We start from the raw sequence: 8,685 nt of genomic DNA, 5'->3' as shown, positions 1-8,685 counted from the left end.
ACAGAAAAAAGTATTTTCGGTCGCATTTTTCGTAATACTAAAATAATTCAATATATTCGCAAGTTTTTTGTACTAAAACAGTGCGCAATTATTGCAATTTTCATGTATAATCGAGATTTAATCTAACTTGAAAGCGGGAAGTGCATTAAACAGTCCACAATTGATATATGTATGATGTGAACAGTCTTCGATGAAAGGAAAAATTCTAAATTGTGTCAACTACTACTTCACTTGTCTACAATAATACGATAATTTCTCAAGTTTTTCCCCACAAATCGCCAAATAAATCAATTGCCAAAGATACTCTTGATATTTGATTGTAAGAAAAATTGAAAGTGGCCATAGAGAGGAAAAGGTCACCCAAAAAGTCCTTTGTTTTTGTGTTTGGTAAAAAATAAAGTGTTATTATTATTCTTGTTGTTGTCGCCGTAGCTGTGGTGGTGGCGGTAGCCAGTTTGCCAGTTTATTTTTTCGTATTTGGGTTTTAGCAAATAAACTAACAGCTCGAGAGGCAAAGGAAAAAGTGCATTTGTGAATGTGAAAAGAAGGGAAAAAACGCATACGAATATTGTGAGTAAGAATGAAAGAACGTAAGGTGTGAAAGGAAAGAATTCATCGGAAAAATTCAGCTGGTTATGTTACTAAACCACACTCTCACTACTCAAGTGGGAACAGTTACACATCTAAAAATCTAACAAAATTAAAATATATAAAATTTTAAGGTAAGTTATTCATGCAAGAATGGGACAAATTTTACTATTTGTTATTTGGCATTTTTACAACGTTAAGGAGATAGTTTCTGGAAAGAGAAAAACATTTTTGTGTTTCCAAAATGTATATCTGATGGATGGACGGTTGTCCATTCACAATAGCAATTAATGTTTTCACACACAACTGATAAGAGCACTTTGCAGAATGATGTGAAAATAGGCGTAAAGATGTCGTTTATGTCACAAAGTGATTGTATTTGCGTTAAGTTCAAAATATAAGTTATTGTGATTTATGATTTACTACAGTGTTTAAGTGTAATTTTTTTTTATATTACGGCAAAATGCGTTCAGCTCTTAAATGACAGAAACTAACAGGTAAGTACAAGTGACTTTACAATTGTATTTTTTTGTGGTGATGTTACCAAATTCACCACTGACGATGCATTGGGATCAAAAGCTACAATTCTTTGTTTTATTAGCTCAAAAATTCGGATGTCATACAAAAATATTTACCATCGACCTAGTCCCTTCGCACTGTTATTATTTTATTATCCATTTTTTAAGTTGTGAATTGCAAATGGGCCATATTGTTTTATATTTGGATATGGTTCCAAAATTTGAATTTTGAGGCCATAGAAACATTAGTTTTTGTACGATTTGCATGATATTTGGTACATTTATAGACAGTATTTACCCAATAAATACGATACAGATAGATACATAAAGAGATTAGCTTCCATACAAAACAATACCTCGATTTGATTTCTTAGGTTCCTAGATGTCCCCTAACACCAAAAAAACTTTCCAAATAGATACAATGATAAGATCCAGGTAGATTATTAGACCTTTCGAGCTTCTGGAAGCCAAATAATCACGCAAATTAAATTTTATAAATAGATAAATGTTTTTACTCGTATTTTTTTTTTTTAAATTTATATGTGGTATACCTTAACAAAATCTAAACCATTGAGTTTTCTTTTCCTCTCAATAAAAATTTCTATTTACACCAATTAGCACATTTTTATCTTGGTATGAGACTCAAAAAAAAAAAACTACAAAATATTCCAAAGGACGTGCGATTTAATCTGCTACGATCTCCGACATTTATGCACACGAGACGAGTATTTTCGACGGTATTCGTCCTTCAATTACTGGCGACATGGTTTAGTATTTCAGCTCTTTAAAAAGTCTAAAAGCGATGCGGATGTGGTAATCGCTTTTCTTCCTCGGCTTTAATAAGAAGGCAGAGGTCCATTGACCTCAACAGTTGAATAGTGTCCCATTTATTGATGTGAGAGGAGCATTCCCTCTTAATAGTTTATCTGTTGGAAATCTTTCAGTGGTACGTTGTATGTATATCAGTTGTAATACTTTTGCTTATGCAATTATCGATTTCTTGTATTGTAAGATGGACTTCGGCAAAAATCAGTATTCACTTCTAGAAGAAGGTTAAGTCATTTGCAAATACGTTAAGTGGAGAGGCCCCTTCAAAATCATTAAGATTGTCAAAAATTGCCTATTGTTAATAAATGCAATAAAAATGTTTTTCTCAGACAAATTGGAACCAACATATTGCACATTCACGTATTAATTTTTCACATCTAAATTTTGTATATATTTACTTTAATTTGAATTTGAGTATAAAAATACTACGGAACAAGTTTGAAAAGCTTTGTCGGCTGATTGCTTAGCATAACTTTGCTATGTGAATCGTGAGCACATTTTTACATTGGCAATAAAACAAGAGCTGTATTTTACTCTGAAACAATGTCGATCAAGATCCGTACAACTAAAGGGTGATTTTTTTGAGGTTAGGATTTTCATGCATTAGTATTTGACAGATCACGTGGGATTTCAGACATGGTGTCAAAGAGAAAGATGCTCAGTATGCTTTGACATTTCATCATTAATAGACTTACTAACGAGCAACGCTTGCAAATCATTGAATTTTATTACCAAAATCAGTGTTCGGTTCGAAATGTGTTCATGCACCGTAACGTTGCGTCCAACAGCATCTTTGAAAAAATACGGTCCAATGATTCCACCAGCGTACAAACCACACCAAACAGTGCATTTTTCGGGATGCATGGGCAGTTCTTGAACGGCTTCTGGTTGCTCTTCACTCCAAATGCGGCAATTTTGCTTATTTACGTAGCCATTCAACCAGAAATGAGCCTCATCGCTGAACAAAATTTGTCAAAATTTGAACACATTTCGAACCGAACACTGATTTTGGTAATAAAATTCAATGATTTGCAAGCGTTGCTCGTTAGTAAGTCTATTCATGATGAAATGTCAAAGCATACTGAGCATCTTTCTCTTTGACACCATGTCTGAAATCCCACGTGATCTGTCAAATACTAATGCATGAAAATCCTAACCTCAAAAAAATCACCCTTTATTAGAAGTCATTGAAGTAGACATTGTGTAAATGTCTGCCTAATGCTTCAGAAATGAAAATCGCCCGATACATATGTATATGTAGATGGGAGCTATATCTAAATTTGAACTGATTTCGACCAAAAAAACGGACATATAGAGGAGAACAGCTTTTTGTGCAAAATAATGAGAAGATGGGTTTATAAATGTGTTTTCAAAGGCTTTAAAAGTGGAAATGTGCGGGCTATATATATTTATGGGGGCTATATCTACATAAATCTGAACCGATTTCTATGAAGTTCACCACCAAACGATATTCTGAGTCGATCCTTATAATTATTAATAGGACTATCTCTTTCTTCTGGGTGTTGCAGACAAATGTACTAAGTTATAATATACCGTGTCACAGTGGTAAAGCATAAATAAAAAATTCCAATAAGTCGTTTCTCTATAAATGAAGATGTGTATTATTAATTTTTGCTCCCAATTCCAACTCCGTCCCTCGTTTGTTTTGTTTTTACACAAATTTTAATTATGCTGCTGGCGACTAATTATTAATTCACAATAGGCTTCACGTTTTTTGTTGTTCCCATTGTTTTCTGCATTCTCTGTATTGGTCTCAATGTCTTCTCAGTATATCGGCTTTTTGTGTTCTCTCTCTCCCATATGCCCCACACGTGAGCAAAAAATTGTAGTGTTGTCCCTGTTCTACTCATTGCTATGTATAAAAACACAAGAAAACAGCAAACACAACAAACCCCACCATGCCAGTGGTCGACGAATTTGGGTTGAAAGAGTAAATTGTGAAGAAAGAAAGATAATAAAAAATATCGCCATTTCTTGTTGTGTGGTGGGTGCTGTTGAAAGATATATTTTTTTTACAAATATTTACTAACAAAAAACTGTGAGTTTAATATAAAATAAACGCAATCCTTTGTGAACCGATTTTCTTCAAAATAATTCAATAAATAAGGTGAGCAAAAAAGGAATTTGAATACACAAAACCATTTTCAGTTGCTTTCATCCATCATATACAGAGAAATTTTCTGCAATTTTTATGCTTTTTATCACACGATTTCGATTCGCGGTGACTCTCCTTTTATAATTATAGCGATTGTTTCGTTATTAGTATCACATTTTTTTTTTTATTTTAGCCATATAAAATAAATATCTATTAATTTTTGTTATGAATCCATCATATTTACAACGTGCTAGTTCTATTACGGGGACAAATCCAAAAGTTTTTTCCACAAAGCTAAAGTAAGAACGATAAAATTTTACATTTTTATATGAGAATTTGTTGCAAAGTTTGTTTCTTTTTGTTGTTGCTGTTGTTCCTGCCAATGGGTATATATTTTTTGTCAGATGCAAGTCATTGATTTGAAAGTCAAAGAGACACGACAAAGTTAAATAAAAATTTGTTGGCAAATGTGGTAACATTAAAACCATCCGAATCGATTATCCACAATTTTTGTTGATCTTTGTTGTTATTAGTTCATTTGCAAACCGTATGGGAAGTCCCACACACATACACACCCAAACAAACACATAGCACTCGCACCATCCCCACCCTTGTTGACGTGCGAGCCGCTTGGCATAAATGCCAAAATCGTGAAGAACCTGTTTCGGCAAATTTTGTTTACTATGTTATACACTTGTGGGGATCTGAGGTGAAATGAAAGTTCCCCAGCAGGTTGCGTCGTCAAGACGTCTTAACTCATTGTCTTACGGAAACCACCAGTGACAGACAGACGGATAAGTGAAATTTTTTGCGATTTTTAAATAAAGAATCCTTTACTAAATATTTTTGAAAACTCATGCATGTGTCTACGATGAATTTTTAAGGGTTTAATAAGTAAAAAAAAATGTATGAAATGTATTTATTTCAAAAAAAAAAAAATGAATGGCCTCCTTGGATGGTTTTTGTCAAAATCGCTTGGCACTCAATGTGTTAAAAGAAGGGTGCATGACCATGATAAATCGTTTAAGACATGTAGCCGACAGCCGATACAAATCGTTGATGACTTTTTTATATAGTTGTCGCGAAAATCATGCATGATATTTTAAGCGACATTGTGAACGAACGTGTCATCATATCTCATGACATATCAAGTGGCATGTCTGTTACGATGTCCTTTATAGAGCATTCTTTTTTCGAAGAAAAAAAATTTAATTTATCAATTAAAAAATTTTGCTGACTTGTTCGTAGACCATTTCTTCGATGAGTTAAAAACGGAAGGACGATGTTAGTATTATTTTGAAGGTTACAAGTTAGTTATTGAAAGACAAAAAAATACTTTTTAAAAAAATTTAAAATCACGGTACTGTTTTATTATCAGACCTCTCCACATTTTTTGTGTACGAAAATATCTTTAATTGTTGGTTCGTCTCTCACAGTATGTTCGTTTTTCACAGTTGAAAAAAAAAAACAACATCAACAAAATCTATCCACATTTTCATGTGTAGGTGGCTATCTACGTCAAGCTCCTGTAGGTGAGCAAGCTCTTTCCAGTCCATAGGACCGATCGCCGCGGGAACAAGTTGGCCGTTGGTTAAATAAAGTAGCCAATAACCCGCCTTGTCATATCGAGCATCATAGGCACTCAGTATTTGTGCAAGAACCGGTGCAGCCCGGCCTCTCACTGAGACTCTCCGCTCAATACCGGTGATTGTCAGCGACTGCGTTTGCAGCTACTCCGTATGGAGCATTCCACTACCCGCAACCTGTGGACGCGCCCGATAGCTCGCAGCTAAGCTTTTCGTGACAGCAAAGAACACCACACAGATCGGACTTCAATGTTCCAGCCCGTGTGATGCTCACAGCTTCTCGTGCCGGAATCTCAATGATAACATAATACTTTTATTAAAATTGTTTCTGAATGAGATCAGCAAGTTTTTTTCCCTCAATATATACCTATTATCTAAAACCAGTAATCGCGAAAGGCGAGTATTTTCTCTTTTTTTCTTTCTTTGGCGATGTGAATGCTATTAAGGTAATGATTATACTAAAAATTATAAAATGGAGGCCACCGTAGCTCAGAAGTAGCCACGTCGGCCTTTGACGCTGCCCGCCTGGATTCGAATCCTGGCGAGAACATCATAAAAATTTTTCACCGGTGGTTATTCCCTCCTAATGCTGGCGACATTTGTAAGGTACTATGCCATGTAAAAACTTCTCCCTTAAGAAGTGGCGCACTGCGGTCGCCATTCGAACTCGGCTTAAAAAAGGAGGCCCCTACTGCCCCTGTTCCTTAGTAGAATGTTCATGGGCAATATTGCATTTGCAATAGAAATCAATATAACTTTATGTTGGTACATACAGTATCGACTAAAACCTAAGAGCACCCTCTCAGTATTTTTTTAAGGATAATTTTTTGTACTTTCAAACTAGGCATCTAATTTTCAGGGGGAAATTTGTAGGCCCCGGGTATCCTAAGGCCCTTTTATTTTAGTTTACGGTAAAACTTAATAATGTAATGCAATTGCCACCTCAATCACCAGACTTTAACCCTTTTGATACCCTTGGAAAATTAAAAAAATCAACCTAGAAAATTGCAAAATCAAAGATTTGTTTGAAGCCGCAAAAATGGCCTGGGAAGAAATATCCCCCAGAATAATTAATAATTTATTTCCTCTATTGCTAATAGATGTGCGCTTGTCATCCAGAGTAAATAATTCGCAACGATATATTGATTTAATTAGTAGTTTTTTTGTGCCTTGAATTGGGGGTGCTTTAGTTGTTTCCGCTTATATCTGCTACTTAATTTTTTTAATAATAATCTAAATTCCTTAAGTTTTTGGTTTTCAATAATAAAAATATAAATAAATAAATAAAAAAAAATATATATAAATAAATAACAAAAAAAAATATAAAACAAGTAAAAGCGTGCTAAGTTCGGCCGGGCCGAATCTTATTTACCCACCACCATGCATCGCATTTGTCAAGTTTTTTGGCCGATATCTTTCTTTAGGCAAACAAACGATAATGAATTAAAATTTATATGCTATTTGAACTGTACCAAGTTATGAACTGATTGGGGCCTTACTTGGTTTGGCTTTTGGAGACAAAAATGGAATTCATGTTCACAACTTCAGCCAAATCGGATAGAAATTGCGCCCTATATTGGCTCAAGAAATAAAACCTGGAGATCTGTTCATGTGGGAGCTATATTGGGTTATGGACCCATTTAGGCCATACTTGGCATAGTTGTTGGAAGTAAAAAAGTTAATAATTGCGCCCTCTAGCAGCTCAAGAGGTCGAGATCCGGGAGCTCCGTGATCCGATTATATGGGAGCTAGGATAGGTTAGGATGATCCCAAAACCTTTGTCGTCTAGACATACACGTTAAGGCCCATTGTGATTCCTCTTCTTCCCTTTTCTTCCGATTAATTCACTTGACACAGCAAACCGTCCTTTAACGTACTTTCTGGAGCCATCTAGATGCAAAAGCAAACGCACGGATTTACGCCTCTCAGTTCTTCTAGTGCCGGAAAAAAAATGTATCCTGTTTCCACTTTGACATAAAGCAGGGCATTGACAAAGAAAGCGAAAGCTGTCCTCGGAGCCGACGATCTCATGAACCAACGACAGAGGTCATCATTTCTAATGCCAACACGGGACATATGTATATAACTTATTATGTCCTGTTATAATTCCGATAACCATACTCAGATGTGCCTTTCTCATTGACAACAGACTATCTATTTTCGATTTCGAGTGTTCATTCCACAGAGGCTTTGTTTGTTCACATCCGTCTGTTGAATTCCAGCAATTTAACCAAGTATCCTCATAACGCTCCTTAATTCCATAGAAAATTTTCGATAGTGGTGGGTATACATCCAATATTGACACAAGAGCATGACATACACCTGATCTTGCAAACATGTACGTCTTCTCATTTTCAACTTGTTTGCCCCATTAATGCATAAAGCTCCCTTACAAAGTGTATTCCATTTTTTTGTATTTTTTTAGAATTTAATGGTGACTTAGAAGGGATTTTAAATGATATTTTTTCTATAAAAGTGTAAACTTAGTTTCCAGAGAGCGTCCTTTATAAAGGACGATAAGCAAAAATTGCGCTTAATATAGACCAGTCTGCTTCATTTTTATCATAACTGGAACGGGAATATTGTTACCATTTGCTTACTCAAACCGGAGAAAGAACAATATTGATTCCGTTAACGTACAATTAATATTAAGTGGGGTTTCCCCGCTTTTATTTACCTGCCATGCATGGTTTTTTAGACGTATTCTTGTGTTTTTTTTTTCATTTTTGTTTGTTAACAAGAACTTAAAGTTGAAACTTTATTAAAATTATAGAATACATTTTGATTTGTTCTAACTTCATTTCTATATGGTTTTCCGAAATATTCATATAAATGAACACGTAGCATAAGAAAAAAACGGACACTATGTTCTAATGGGTTATATTAATGCCTTCAGTCTTCTAGGAATTGAAATGACTAGATTTTGGGTGACGTCTTGGAAATGTTATTCCGCTCTTCACGTAATGCTTAAATCAAGCAATCTTGATTCCGTATCTCTCTCTCCCGCTGATCCTGGCAATGGTAGCCGGTTGTACGTACCGGATAGACC

The 8,685-nt window shown here is 35.0% G+C and overlaps 2 protein-coding genes across 4 annotated transcripts in view; both read left to right on the top strand.

Annotated features, from left to right (window-relative positions):
* Nucleotides 1-8,685, top strand: part of LOC106085530 (uncharacterized) — a 90,200-nt gene continuing 81,515 nt past the window's right edge. For 2 of the 3 annotated variants that reach the window (XM_059367719.1, XM_013249824.2), the window contains exon 1: nucleotides 1-722. The gene's annotated coding sequence lies outside the window, so the exon portion shown is untranslated. The remainder of the gene's footprint in view (nucleotides 723-8,685) is intronic. The other variant, XM_059367718.1, reaches the window with a different exon arrangement.
* The window catches only part of LOC106090614 (6-phosphofructo-2-kinase/fructose-2,6-bisphosphatase), a 61,416-nt gene continuing 56,664 nt past the window's right edge, over nucleotides 3,934-8,685 (top strand). The window contains exon 1 of the mRNA XM_059367727.1: nucleotides 3,934-4,062. The gene's annotated coding sequence lies outside the window, so the exon portion shown is untranslated. The remainder of the gene's footprint in view (nucleotides 4,063-8,685) is intronic.

The sequence above is a fragment of the Stomoxys calcitrans genome, chromosome 4, assembly GCF_963082655.1.
Source record: "Stomoxys calcitrans chromosome 4, idStoCalc2.1, whole genome shotgun sequence".
Lineage (NCBI taxonomy): Eukaryota > Metazoa > Arthropoda > Insecta > Diptera > Muscidae > Stomoxys > Stomoxys calcitrans.
The sequence above is the reverse complement of the archived record's forward strand: the minus strand, read 5'-3'. Positions and strand labels throughout refer to the sequence as shown.